Here is a 12,853-nt window from a genome sequence, read left to right as displayed (position 1 = left end):
AGAGCATGTGTATCTCCAGCAAGCACATGCTTTGAGATGCAGCTTTCATTTTTCTTATTTATTTTCTAAACATGTTGTTTTCATAAAATGTTATGATACACTGTCCCTAAATTGGCACTTACAAGCAGCAGAAATACCATTTTAAAATAGCATGTTGAGTTAATTCAATATCTGTGAGAGAGCATCTAAAGAGTACTTCTAGATGAGTACTTTCAGTCTCTGATACAAAATAAAAGAAAGTGTTAGTAAAAGTAACTTTATTGTACCAGACAAAGCTGAATTTGAGTTACAGTGTTCTTAAGTTGGTTATCTGTTATAAAATGTTTGAAATAAACATTTTTGTTAATTTCGTGCAAGGTTTTGTAGATATCTCTTAATATCTGAAGTGAAATAATGTTGTAATAATACTTGACATTTAAACTTCTGTCTAACTTGAGATGCTGAAAGCAAAGTAAAATCCTTCAACTTTATAGAGGTTTTCCAAAAAAATAAAATAAAAATACAAAGTGAGTTTCCAGAGTGAAACAGTGGTCAATACAAGCGTATCCACCAGCTCTCCACAAATGGCTTGCTTTCTGGACTGGGTGGTTGTGAAGATGATACCATAGTAACTCAGCAAGGAGTGCTTACTGTTCAGAGCCACCACACCACTGTGCCCTGTGAATGCCTCAGAACTGTCCTCTCCAAAAGCAGCAGTTTCACATTTATGGCCTTTGAAGGAGATATGAGGTCGCTTTTGAGTTTTTATTTTTTGTTTGTTTGTTTGTTTCTGTTATATGTGAAACACCTATGACTAGTTTTTGAAACTCCTGATAAATTTATAAGGGATATCTGTTTCTTGGTAATTTACTTTGAAGTAAATACTCTGTGTAACAGCAGGCAAGCACGATGCTGGAATGGAAGCAGAGGAAATAAAAGAAAGACAGTATTATTCAGTGAACTTCACAGAAGACACTGCAGGTGCACTAACTAGTCAGGAGGGCACATGGACTGAGTGAAAACAGGCTGATGAAAATCATCTTACCATTATAGTCTGTCGAGTCCACCAATCAAAGGTCTTCAAGGTCCAAAGGGGAGTAGCATTTCTCTTCCCTCTGCTGACCCACAAAGCCCTGAATCATAGAATGCCCTGGCTTGAGAGGGATCTTAAAGACCATCTAGTTCCACCCCATTGGGGTGCCACCCACCAGACCAGGCTGCTCAAAGCCCCATCCAGCCTGGCCTTGAACGCCTTCAGGGATGGGGCATCCACAGTTTCCCTGGGCAGCCTGCAGCAGTGCCTCACCACCCTCTGAGTAAAGAACTTGCTCCTAAAATCTAATCTAAATATCTCCTCTTTTAGTTTAAAACCCATCTCTCTTGTCCTAACAATATCTGTCCAATAAAATGACCAAGAGCTGTAATCCATGCCACTACTTCTAATCCACTAAACCCCTAAAATGTCTTAGGACCATTTTCATGCAGCCCAGCTTCTCCTTCAGTACCTGTGCTTGGACATTGGTGGAAGTTGGGCATTTTTTAAGCAAAGTGGAGATGGATTGAGGAAGCTTAATTGAAGTGCTGCAGAGATCCAGCTAATAAGACACGTATGGGTTTGGTGGACTTTATATGGGCTTCCATGCTTATCTATTTAAAACATTTTTTTCTAATTTACTGCATACCTAATTGTCTAAAGGCAAATTTGAGAACCTGTCTGTGTTATTTGGTATAGTGTGTTAGGATATGCTACTGACAGATAATCTTCGGAGATCATTTAGTAAGCCCAAAAGTGCAATTTTATTGGCTCAGTTATTCCATAACTGAACCTTCTTTTCCTGTTATCTGATGAATTTTGTCATCCATGTCTCAGATGTTGGTTATACTGCAGTAGTATACTGCAAGGCTGCTGGCTGAAGTGGGAGAAACCACAGTTCAAGATCCTTCTGGATGATTACTTAGAGAAATAGGATAGGCTTGTTAATAACAATAAATAAAAAATAAAGCTACTTCATAAGAGGCAACCACACAGTATTTGGAATACTCTTCAGAGTTTTACAACCATGAACTACTTTTAAACATGTATTGGGATTTTTCATTGTAAATGAAACTGTCAGTTTCTGCATAATCCCTTGTTATTATGCATATAAAATCAATAGTGGTCATGTTGCTGGGCTGCTGAAATGAACGCTTCTCACACTGAAAGATTTTGTTCTTACTGTCCTTTACACGAACACCTGACTACACCCATCTCTGGTCTAAAAGTGTAGGTAGAGATCCTCTTGTCAACGTAGCAGGGGTTGGTTGAGAACAGCGTGCTTCTTTGTTCATTACCACTTGTTATTTGCCATTACTGGCCCTGTGGTGCAGATAAAGTTGAAAAAATGTGTGGTTGTTCCTCACTCCTCAAGGTAAAGTTGGTAGATTTAACTTCTATCACTGCTGAAAGTGTGGAAAGCTAACTTAGCTGACTCTGGACTCTTGTGGGTGAGGGACAGGTGACTGCAGCTTAGCTGGAGACCAGTAGCCTCCAGCAGCATGCCAGCAATGGCAGCTGGGGAGCTGTAATCTCTTAAAAGCTGTGCAGCTGTCTCCGAAGTGGTAATATGGTGCTACTGGTGCTGTGAACCCTTGGAGGTGGGGGTTGTCTTGTTGTTCTGCTCTTGTACTGTACCTAGTAAAACAGAGTTCAGGTTTGTAACTGAGCCCTAAGGTAATAATAGTAAAAACAAACAAAAAAAAAACAACCCACTCTTTTAAATAAACAGAGCAGGGGGTTGGCTTTCAGTCTTGTGTGTGTACTCTAATCAGAAGGTAAATGTTTATTTAGGGCCTGATATCTTTACCACTCCAAGTTTTTATTACAATTTTCACAGAAAACTGTGTCACCTGAAAACTCCTCGTAACAGCTAGTGCATCAGCCAGCATTAGAGAAGATTATAGATCAGTTCTGGTTAAATACATAACTGTAGGAAATATCTTAACATTTGAATAAGTCCTTTTTTTAATTTGTTGAGTACAATTTTTAAACACTAAAGAAAAAAAAATTATACTCTTACCCTCTGCTACTGAGAGGAGGACAGTCATGCCTAATTTTTCTTTCTCCCAGAGAAATAATGCCTATATCGAGATGCCAGTTTCCCAATGGGATTTAACACAAAGAACATTTGTCCACCTTTCCTTTGGCATGCATAGTGGTCTTCCAGCAAAAAATATTCATTATAGTTTGTAAGGTGATATTTCTGTAACACTTTGACCAGAGGCCCATCTACTATTTTACTGTTAATTTTACTGATGCCCAAAAGTAAAACATGCTTATAAACTGGAGAGCACATTTAGCTAACAAATATGCAACAGCTGGACAAGTTTCATGCTAAAATTAATTCAGAAACTAGGAGGTAAAGGCTACCTGGAATGACTTCCAGCTGTTGTGGGATATATAATTTATTTTCATGTTACGCTGATTTACGGCTTCACACAACACCTTTGATAGAAAATTGCACATTTGTTGAACTGTTTCCACTCAAAAATCAGGTTTCCCAATAAATTGTCAAATTTATTCCTTTCGTTCTCAGTCTATCGATATAAAACATATACACACAACTCTTTAGGGCAAATTAAATTGTTCTATTATATATACTTCTTAAGGTGATAAAAACACAAGAGTTCCTTCATTTTGTAGCAGAAAAAATGTTCAATATTCAAGTATGAATGAGGCATGTAATAGTGATGAAATGGGTTCTTCACAATACTAAATTTTCAACAATACCATTGTGTGAATACTTTGAGAAAAAAATCGTATATAGTATCACACTGTAGACTCAGCTCGTATAAATATCCACTCATTTTATAAGCAATATAAGAAGAGCAACCAGAATAATGAGCTGTAAAAATTGCACAAAAAAAAAAAAAAAAGTACAAAACTAAGTTACAACCCATGGTATTGAGTAGAGAACATTAACTATAAGTAGTAGCTCTATGTTTAGCTACCTGTTAAGACTTACTGTAGGGTGCCAAAAATATCCCATGCTTGCCTGCCACTTTTGGGCCCTAAACAGAAAAAAAAAAAAAAAAGATCTATTTCAATTTTCATTTCAAGACTATGAACATAATTAAGACAACGTTGGAAGTCAAGAGGCATCACAGCACATATATATATATATTTAAATGCAAACTGTCAGGACAGTGGTAGAAGAATCATTGCATCATAAGAAAACAGTCTTATACTATAGCATTAATACGCTTAAGCATTTCAAGGAAATAAGCTTTAAGTGCTACTTATTGTAACAGATTGGAATGTGTAGACTTACAGTATTAGATGGTAGTAATCTCCCTGGTGCAAGGCTGATTGCATGAGTAGCAAGAGTTGGCTAATCCTTTTCGGCCAATGGCATAAAACAAGGATTAGTTTTTCATTTACTGCAACTGAGTGGGTCATTAAGATCCAAAGACACTAATGAGCCTGAACAGGCAATTGGATTCTGGTTTCAAAGTTATGGGCTAGTCTAAAAGGAGATGATTGTGTCTTTTAATGATTTAAAACAGGATGATTTAGTGACCTTTTTCCTGAAAAAAAGAAAACAAAAAAAAAAAAAAAGGAAAAAAAAAGGAATGAAGGCTATAACCATGGAACACAAACCTGGAATGCTGATGATTTCTCTTGGAACTTGAGTTGTTGCCAGATTCATTGCCTTAGAGGCTGAATGGCTCATTTAGAAATGTATCTGTTGCCTTGCTTTTATGTTCTGCTCTTGATGTCTCCAGAGTTGACACAAGTCACATGCAATCAAGTCTGTATTCCTGGTGGACAGGCACTGTCCTAATGTTCTCTGACTCACACCCAGGTTGTTTGCAGCTCAGCAGTTCTGCTTCCAGACACATCGCTTTTGTTCTGATGCTAACATCTTGCTGAGAAATTGCCTCTTGGCACGTTGTTTCTTGAATCCTGTACCTTGCTTGATTTGATGTGAAGATGATGCTCTTTTTAGCACTTGCAACACATTACCTTTGAAAAGGTAAATCTTTCCCCCCACCTTTCCTTGTCCCAAATTTTCTTCTTTTCTATAATCATTTCTCCTCCACAATAATATGTAATTTGTATTTGGTTTCATTCAAATCAACAGATCCTGCCAGAAGAATGTTAAACACCAAAACATTTCAATGTGAAGAGGATGTTTAAACATATACAAAGGGCAAATACATTGATTGTTACAATTTCTTAGGGGAAATACTGTCAAATGTTCTAATAGCATAAATGTATTTTCCATATCATACCATAATCCAAAAAGCAGTCACGGTATTATTTCACAGCACACTTTATTCCATAGCACTTTGAGATTTTGGTTGGGGAAAAATCAGGGAAAGAAGTGCAGGGTTAAGTAAGTAAAAGTTCTGTGTAGCAGGGAAGCAGCTGCTATGGCTGGTGGGAAGCTTGGTAGTTGACTGTGCATAAAATCTGTTTGGGGCTTGCAGTTCTTATCCCTTCTGTTCCCTTCTGCTGGAGCAGGACTGCCTTCAGCTAAGGGTGGGCTCTTGCTGATTTTTCCTTTTTCTTGAGGCTCATCTTTGGCTAATATTATGGTTTCCACACAATACATGGTACTGAGATCAGTGATGTTCACCACCACAGATGGAAAGGGTTTATGTCCAGAAGAAGTTAGTAAAAATGTTTCTTAACATTTAGCTACAAAATCCTTTGTAAGCAATATTCCCATTACATTTCAGGGAGATGCCAAGACTTTGAAGCATTCCAGCCATTACCCAAGTACGACTGGCATTCACCACAGCTTTAAATCATCCCGGATGGGTTGACAAATGTCACCTGATAAAATACATACTTAAAAGTGTTTTTTTTTTTCCTTCCAAGTCTTGCCCCAAATGCTTGACCAGTTGTGTTTCACCGCTACTTATATTAAAGGAGTTACCACATGTAACTGCTTCTTTCTCTCTCACAGTTGGAAGAGGCTCACAGCTTATAATTAATGAGATCTACAAGGTGAGATGTTAAACCAAGGCCCTGGTCATCTGTCCTTGCAATCCCCATTGCTTGTCACTGCTGTTGCTCTATTAGAAGAAGACAGGTGCAGAACATAGCTTAGGTTTTGTTTTGTTTTTCCCAACTTGAACCAATACTTGTGAATCATCATCAGGGGCCTTTTTTTTTTTTTTTTTTTTTTTTTTTGGTTTTCCTGGTTTAGCCTTACTTCATGGACCTGAGAGCTATGAAAGTGGCTTTCCCTTATGGGGCTTGAGGGGCTGCCAGTGTCACCACGTACAAAGAAATACAGAGTAATGTGACTGGGGTCTGCTGAGTGCCTGGTGCCACGTGTGGTAAGAATTGTGTGTTATCACTTGTCCACAGAGTTGTACCTAAATTACCAATTCCTGTGACTTTATGAAGAATCATTAAAAAAGCCAATAATTAGATGCACATAAGAGGTTAATTGTTCAGGCTGCTCTTTTAAATATTCCTGAGATATTCTTGGTGTTTATCAATGGGACACTTGGATTCCCTGTCTTGTGTTGCCCTACAACTATGGATTGTCCTTAGCTGAAGAAACTGCCCCTTACCCCAGTCCCTGAGTATCTCTCAGCCCCCAGTAGCATAATGAGGAACAGCATTTGGGGTTGGATTGTTAAGGGACATTGGGTTGTTGCAGACTTCCCTCAAACCTACAAGAGGATCACAAGCAGGAATGGTAGGTCAGATCTGAATCTGTTGCTTCTATCTGAACTGTTGGACTATCTATGGGTGTGTAAAGAACATTTATCTCCATGGCTGTCAATATTCCCAAGGGCTACACATCCACATGAAAATAGTAATGGTAGGCAAGACATTTTTGTGCCAGCAACCCACAACCATATGAAATTTCTTTTCTGAGGAATCAGAAAATGATGAGATACAGATCAGCTACCTTCGTCCATAAAGCAGCTGTGGGTTTGCGCTAAGCTCTCGGCAATTCCTGTGCCTTTACAATAAGGGTTTGCTGGGTTATGGGAGGTCCACGCACACCTTCTGCTGATGTCTCTGCACTGGTCTGGGAGGAAGAGGAAGGCACGCATGATCTAAAACAGAATTCCTGTGCTGGCAAAGTTCAATTAGTGTTACACTGGGCAGCTCTGTGATGCAAAGCACATGCAAAGGGCGGAGGCTTAAGGCTTTTTCACTATGCAAATTACACACTTGCAGCAGCATAAGGCTGGCAGCAGCATACTCCACTTTGCCTGTTTCTTGCAGCTAGCTCACATATTGTGGTGTCAGTCTTTCAACACAGAACATTTTACATCAGAGAAAAGGAAAAAAAAAAAAAAGAAAGATGCTCCAGTGGATAGCGTATGTATTTCAGTTCCCTTTGTTGAGCCTTATCTGAGCTGACACTGCTGGAATAAAGTAGATTGTCAAAGGCTGGGCAGAGCACTTTCATCATTTGCAAGTATTGGCATAAAGTAAAATAATGATTCGAATTTCTGTTTTCTGTCTTTTGTGGCTTACATTGTCAGTTACCGTGATGTTTTTGACAAGGGAGTGCTGCTGGGTTAGTGATTTCTTCCAGAGCTTCAGAAATAGTTAAGTTATCTGCTATTATCATCATATCAAGGCTGACAGTTGATGGTCGGTGCTTATTTATTGTCTTTGTAAATTACTAAATGAAGTTAGGAGCAGCAAATGTACTTTTACAAATGTACTCTCCACTTTTATAATGTTAATTCCATGGAATTGTCCGTCGCGTGTGTACATTCACATCTGGCCAAATCCTTGATCCTTGTAAGATGTGCAAAATAACTGCAGGAGACAGGTTTTCTGCAGTAACAGAGCAGGGAAGAGAAAAATACTATGCTGAGCATGTCTCTTGAAAACTTTTACAACCTAGTGCCTATACATACATGTAGGTAACATTTCACAGAATCACAGAATTTCTAGTTTGGAAGAGACCTCAAGATCATCGAGTCCATTTACCTCAAGTTTCCCTAGGTGAAGCCCTAGTCCTTATAATTACAAAGTTCTTTCACTGAGGCTTGTAATACGTATACAGTTTAATGAATGTACCATGTTTAAAAAGAGAGAGAAAGGTGAAGTTCTGAAGTCATATAATACTGAAGTCATATAATTAACCCTTCACTCATATGACTAAATGATGGTTAAGTATCAAGACATACAGCTGCATTTGCAGTGGAGTTATAAAGTACGAGCAGTGTGACCCTGGTGTTGGCAAGGGAAAACATAATTACTGCTAAATTATTTTGATGTTATGGTTGAGATTCCATGAACTGTGTAATATTGGATCAAAACTTAGTTTTGCGCACTCAGCTACTCCTAAATAATGGCTAGTTTGACATTCTTATTCCCTGTATGTGAGAACTGGGTAAACCTTGCATAAATATTCCTAGCTGGGAACACATCACTGCTGTTATGACTCGAAAGATTGATTCAGGAGCAATCCTTCCTGTTTTCCCTTCATCAGTGAAAGCAAGCACAGGTCTGAATTACTTCATATGTATAGCTAGGAGACGTATGTAGCAATTATCATGTATATTGCAGAAATGCCCACAGGGTACAGCTTTGTTTAGGGCTGCATTCTGAGAGAGTCCAAACTTTAAATATTTCACAGTTTTAAAAGACTGGGCAGACAATGGTGGGCTGGATCATAAAGTCCTGAGTGCTTCCCATACATGCTGAGCACCTTTGGTTTCCAGTTGGAAGCCAATGGGTGTTAAGGTTGCTTAACTCCGTACCAGTCGGTACCAGTCAGTCTGCTCCATCAAGCCTGTAGGACTCATTAAAAAATAAAATATCAGCTTTTTTATTATTATTTTTTAAAGAAAAAAAAAAAAGGAAAAAGGAAAAGGAAAAGGAAAAGGAAAAGAGAGAAAGAGAAAGAAAAAAAGAAAAAGAAAAAGAAAAAGAAAAAGAAAAAGAAAAAGAAAAAGAAAAAGAAAAAGAAAAAGAAAAAGAAAAAGAAAAAGAAAAAGAAAAAGAAAAAGAAAAAGAAAAAGAAAAAGAAAAAGAAAAAGGAAAAGAAAGCCTTAAAAGAAGAACTAGGCATTTGGAAATTGTGGTTGTGGGAAATAGAATTCCTCTCTTTGGCTGTGTTTTGTAGGATGTTTCAGGAAGGCATCGTTCACCAAATTCAAACCGGGCTGTTTCCACTAGATCAGTGTTACTGACAAGCCATGCTCTGAGCAGAGTTGTCATCAAGAGCTTAATCTGGGAGAAATTTATAAAACCTGAAGAACAGCAGCTTTCAAAGTGCTGGATGTCCTTTTAATTGTATGTCAGTCTAGAAAGATGATGAAAGAGCAAATCTGGTGAGGCAAAGAGAGGCAAATAGCACAGAAGAAAAATTTATGGAAAAATCATTGGTATCAAACGAAGACTGGCAATTAGCACCACAGACGCAATGCATTTATTCTTTCTTACCCCAGATTGTGTAGGCCTATGTGTAAGATAGTAAATGCCATCTCCGCTGGGGTAATTTTTATTGTCATACTGGAGTCAGCATCACAGCTTCTGGCAGCTGTTGGGGGAGGTGGAAAGAAGGTCGTCCATATGGCTCTGTGTATTGTACCCAAAGCATCCCATGTTTGGGAAGATCCTTACAATGTCAGTGGTGGGTCATCTAAGGCCTGCTTTTGTTTCTGTAAAGTCAGTGGGGATTTTGGTGTTTATTAGTGGGAGCAGAAACAAAACCTTAATCCCTGCCAATTCTGTTTGTATTAAATTATGCCCAGAGTGACACGTGTGCACAGTATACCATGATAAAAACAGGCTCTTATGCTGCCATCACCTCTTCAACAACAGTGGGACTGAAGGCGGAGTGGACCTGCAGACAGGCAGCTTTGGGCCTCTTCTTCATTTTTTCCATCCCCTGTGTGAGAAAATAAAAGTGGGGGGAGTGGGTGTGAACCACTAAACTTATTTATGCTACCCATAGTCTTACTGGTGGTGAGCTCTCAAGAAGTTGGCAGTATCAGTTGGCCAAACTCAATGTTAGCTACTGCAGGTGTCATAAGATCCAGAGGAGGACGAGGGGCATTTGCAAACACGGTGCAAGGGTGGGCATTTAAATGGAGACTGGGGCAGGGGAGCCAAGCAAGAAAATATAAGTAAGCAACAGGCAGGATATCAGGAGAAGAACAGGATCACAAAGCACAATGAAGGAACACTGTGTGGGAAAGCAGATCCCCAACCGGGCCCTGTTTATTCCAGCTGAATCACTTTTCTTTGACCTGAATGCTTTGCTTGCCTCATCAGCATCTCCTCCCTGCTGTGCGCTGGCTCCAGTGAAGTCTGGGCAGTGCTGTGAGGATGTGGCCGAGTGCTGCTGGTCAGGGCCCTCGGCTTTCTTACTGCTTTTGGAGCTTATTGTTGGTACCTCAGAGGCCGATTACATAGACTTAGATGGCAGTGATCAGGGGAGATGCTCAAGTCTGCTGCTCAGAAAGTAAAACCATTGCTGAGAAGGACAGTAGCAAAGAAATTCGGAAGTCCTGATGCCGAAATGCTTAAGCCTGTGCGTGCCTCTGCTTGCATAACCCCTCTTCATGCCAAGTGCCAGGCCTGGCACACCCCGCTGCACGGCCGGGCTTGACCACTGCATGAAGCATCTTTTCATGCCCCACATTGTGCCTCAGTGCTCCAGAATGCCAGGGTCGTCCCTCTGCAGAGTTGACCGGAGCAAACCAAAGTGGCTGCTCTTTGTTAGTGAAGTGGGCTGCACTCGATCTAGGCGCTGCTCCAGCCTGACAGGCTCTGCTAAAATTGATTTCTGTGTGCGAGCTGCTTGCACACCGTTAGAACAGGACTTGTGTCTGGCCAGCTTCTTGGATGTACTGTCAGGAATGTGAGGACACTCAGAGCATAATTTACGGAGGATGTGTGCATCATTGGGGTTTTGTGATGGATGGAGCCAGTCTCATGGACTCAGAATTCACTTCACCATCTCCAGAGGTACCAACTGATTAAAAAAAATAAGTTTGTTGTCAGGATTCTCCAAAAGTGGCAATGTTTTTTATTGTATCATAGATTTATTTCACATGATGATGTGTTTATTCTGTAATAAACCAAGTGATAACTGTGTCTGGTTTACATTGCTTGCCAGTACTTTCTCAAAGCCTTGGAAAGTAAAGCAAGGACAAACTGCTTTTCAGCTTTGTTCCTCTTGCCCATACTTATAGCATGGTATAAGTAGCACTCACACGCTGCTGTGGCTGGCAGACCTGGCTGTTCAAGCATTCATGAGCAGCAAGAACATTATCTCCATAAACGAAATACGTGCAGACGCAGGCTCATGTACACAAACAAACAGCAATATATTCCCTCTTGCATACGCACTTCAGTTGTCAGCCTCTTACTTCCTGAAGCACATGGGGATGAAGGAAAGCCTGGCACTAGTGCAGACTAAACAAACTGCTGAATGAAGGGAAAGCCACGATCATCCTTGTGTATCTATGCCATTAAATACATTTCTAATTAAAGCAACCATAAATGCAGCTTCACCATTTCTGGGCCAGTCCTATTTTATTAAATTCAATGGTCAAGCTCCAAATGTATTTGTTTTATTAAGCCTCTGAAGAACTGGATACGTTTCTGGGCAAGTCAGTTTTCCTGCGTCTCTACTCTCAATGGATCAAAATTACCATGTTAATAATGACATTACTGTCATTAGTATTTTTTATGTGCTAAAAAGTCTATAAGAAGAAGTAATGTCCTTTATTAGACTGAATGATTCAGAAAAAAAAAAAAAAAAAAAAAAAAAAAAGCTATCATAATTTGACTTAGCTACATTTTGCTTTCAAGTGCAAGCTCCTGCACCTGGGCTGGGGCAATCCCAAACCCAAACCCAGGCTGGGCAGAGAATGGATTGAGAGTAGCCCTGAGGAGAAGGGCCTAGGGGTGGAGGTGGATGAGAAGCTCAACATGAGCCGGCAACGTGTGCCTGCAGAAAGACACGCATGTCCTGGGCTGCACCAGCAGCAGCGTGGGCAGCAGGGAGGGAGGGGATTGTCCCCCTCTGCTCTGCTCTCCTGAGACCCCACCTGGAGCCCTGCACCCAGCTCTGGGGCCCCAGCACATGGACAGGGACCTGCTGGAGCCAGCCCAGAGGAGGCCACGAGGATGTTCAGAGGAGGGAGCCCCTCTGCTGTGGGGACAGGCTGAGGGAGCTGGGGATGTTCAGCCTGGAAAAGGGAAGGCTCCGGGGAGACCTCACAGCAGCCTGCCAGGGCCTAAAGGGGCTAAAGGATGGCTGGGGAGGCACTTTGTGCCAGGGGGTGGAGTGACAGCACAAAGGGTAATGGTTTTAAACTAAAAGAGGGTAGGTTTAGATTACACGTTAGGAAGAAATTCTTCATTCTGAGGGCGGTGAGGCCCTGGCGCAGGCTGCCCAGAGCAGCTGTGGCTGCCCCATCCCTGGCAGTGCCCAAGGCCAGGCTGGATGGTGCTGGGGGCAGCCTGCGAGGGGTCCCTGCCCTTGGCAGGGGGCTGTAAAGTCCCTGCCAACCCAAACCATCCTGTGATTCTGTGATCTTAGCAATACATAAGTGTGACTCCAAGTGAAAACACACCCATACACCACCTCCCGCCTTTTCCACTGTCATGTCCAGCCCTCGTCATTGACTTTGTCTCTTTCCATTCCTCTTCCTGGTGGAAGGTTTTATGACAGGGTTTGACATTTGAAGCACAACCTTTCTCCTGTGTTGGAGGAAAGCAGTTCCTATCTTGCCCATCAGCTTTTTTTTTTGGTGAAGCATTGTGAGAAACATTTAGGTTTTTCAGGTATATGTATGCTCAGTTCAGCATGAAGCTTGCTGCGAGCCATCTGACCTGGGTGCTGCTCCCATCTGCTCTCCACGAGAGGAACAGGACGCTCTGACCACG

Source organism: Aythya marila (genome assembly GCF_965140915.1).
Source record: "Aythya marila genome assembly, chromosome: 5".
In the NCBI taxonomy this organism is placed as follows: domain Eukaryota; kingdom Metazoa; phylum Chordata; class Aves; order Anseriformes; family Anatidae; genus Aythya; species Aythya marila.
Note: the sequence above shows the minus strand (reverse complement) of the source record.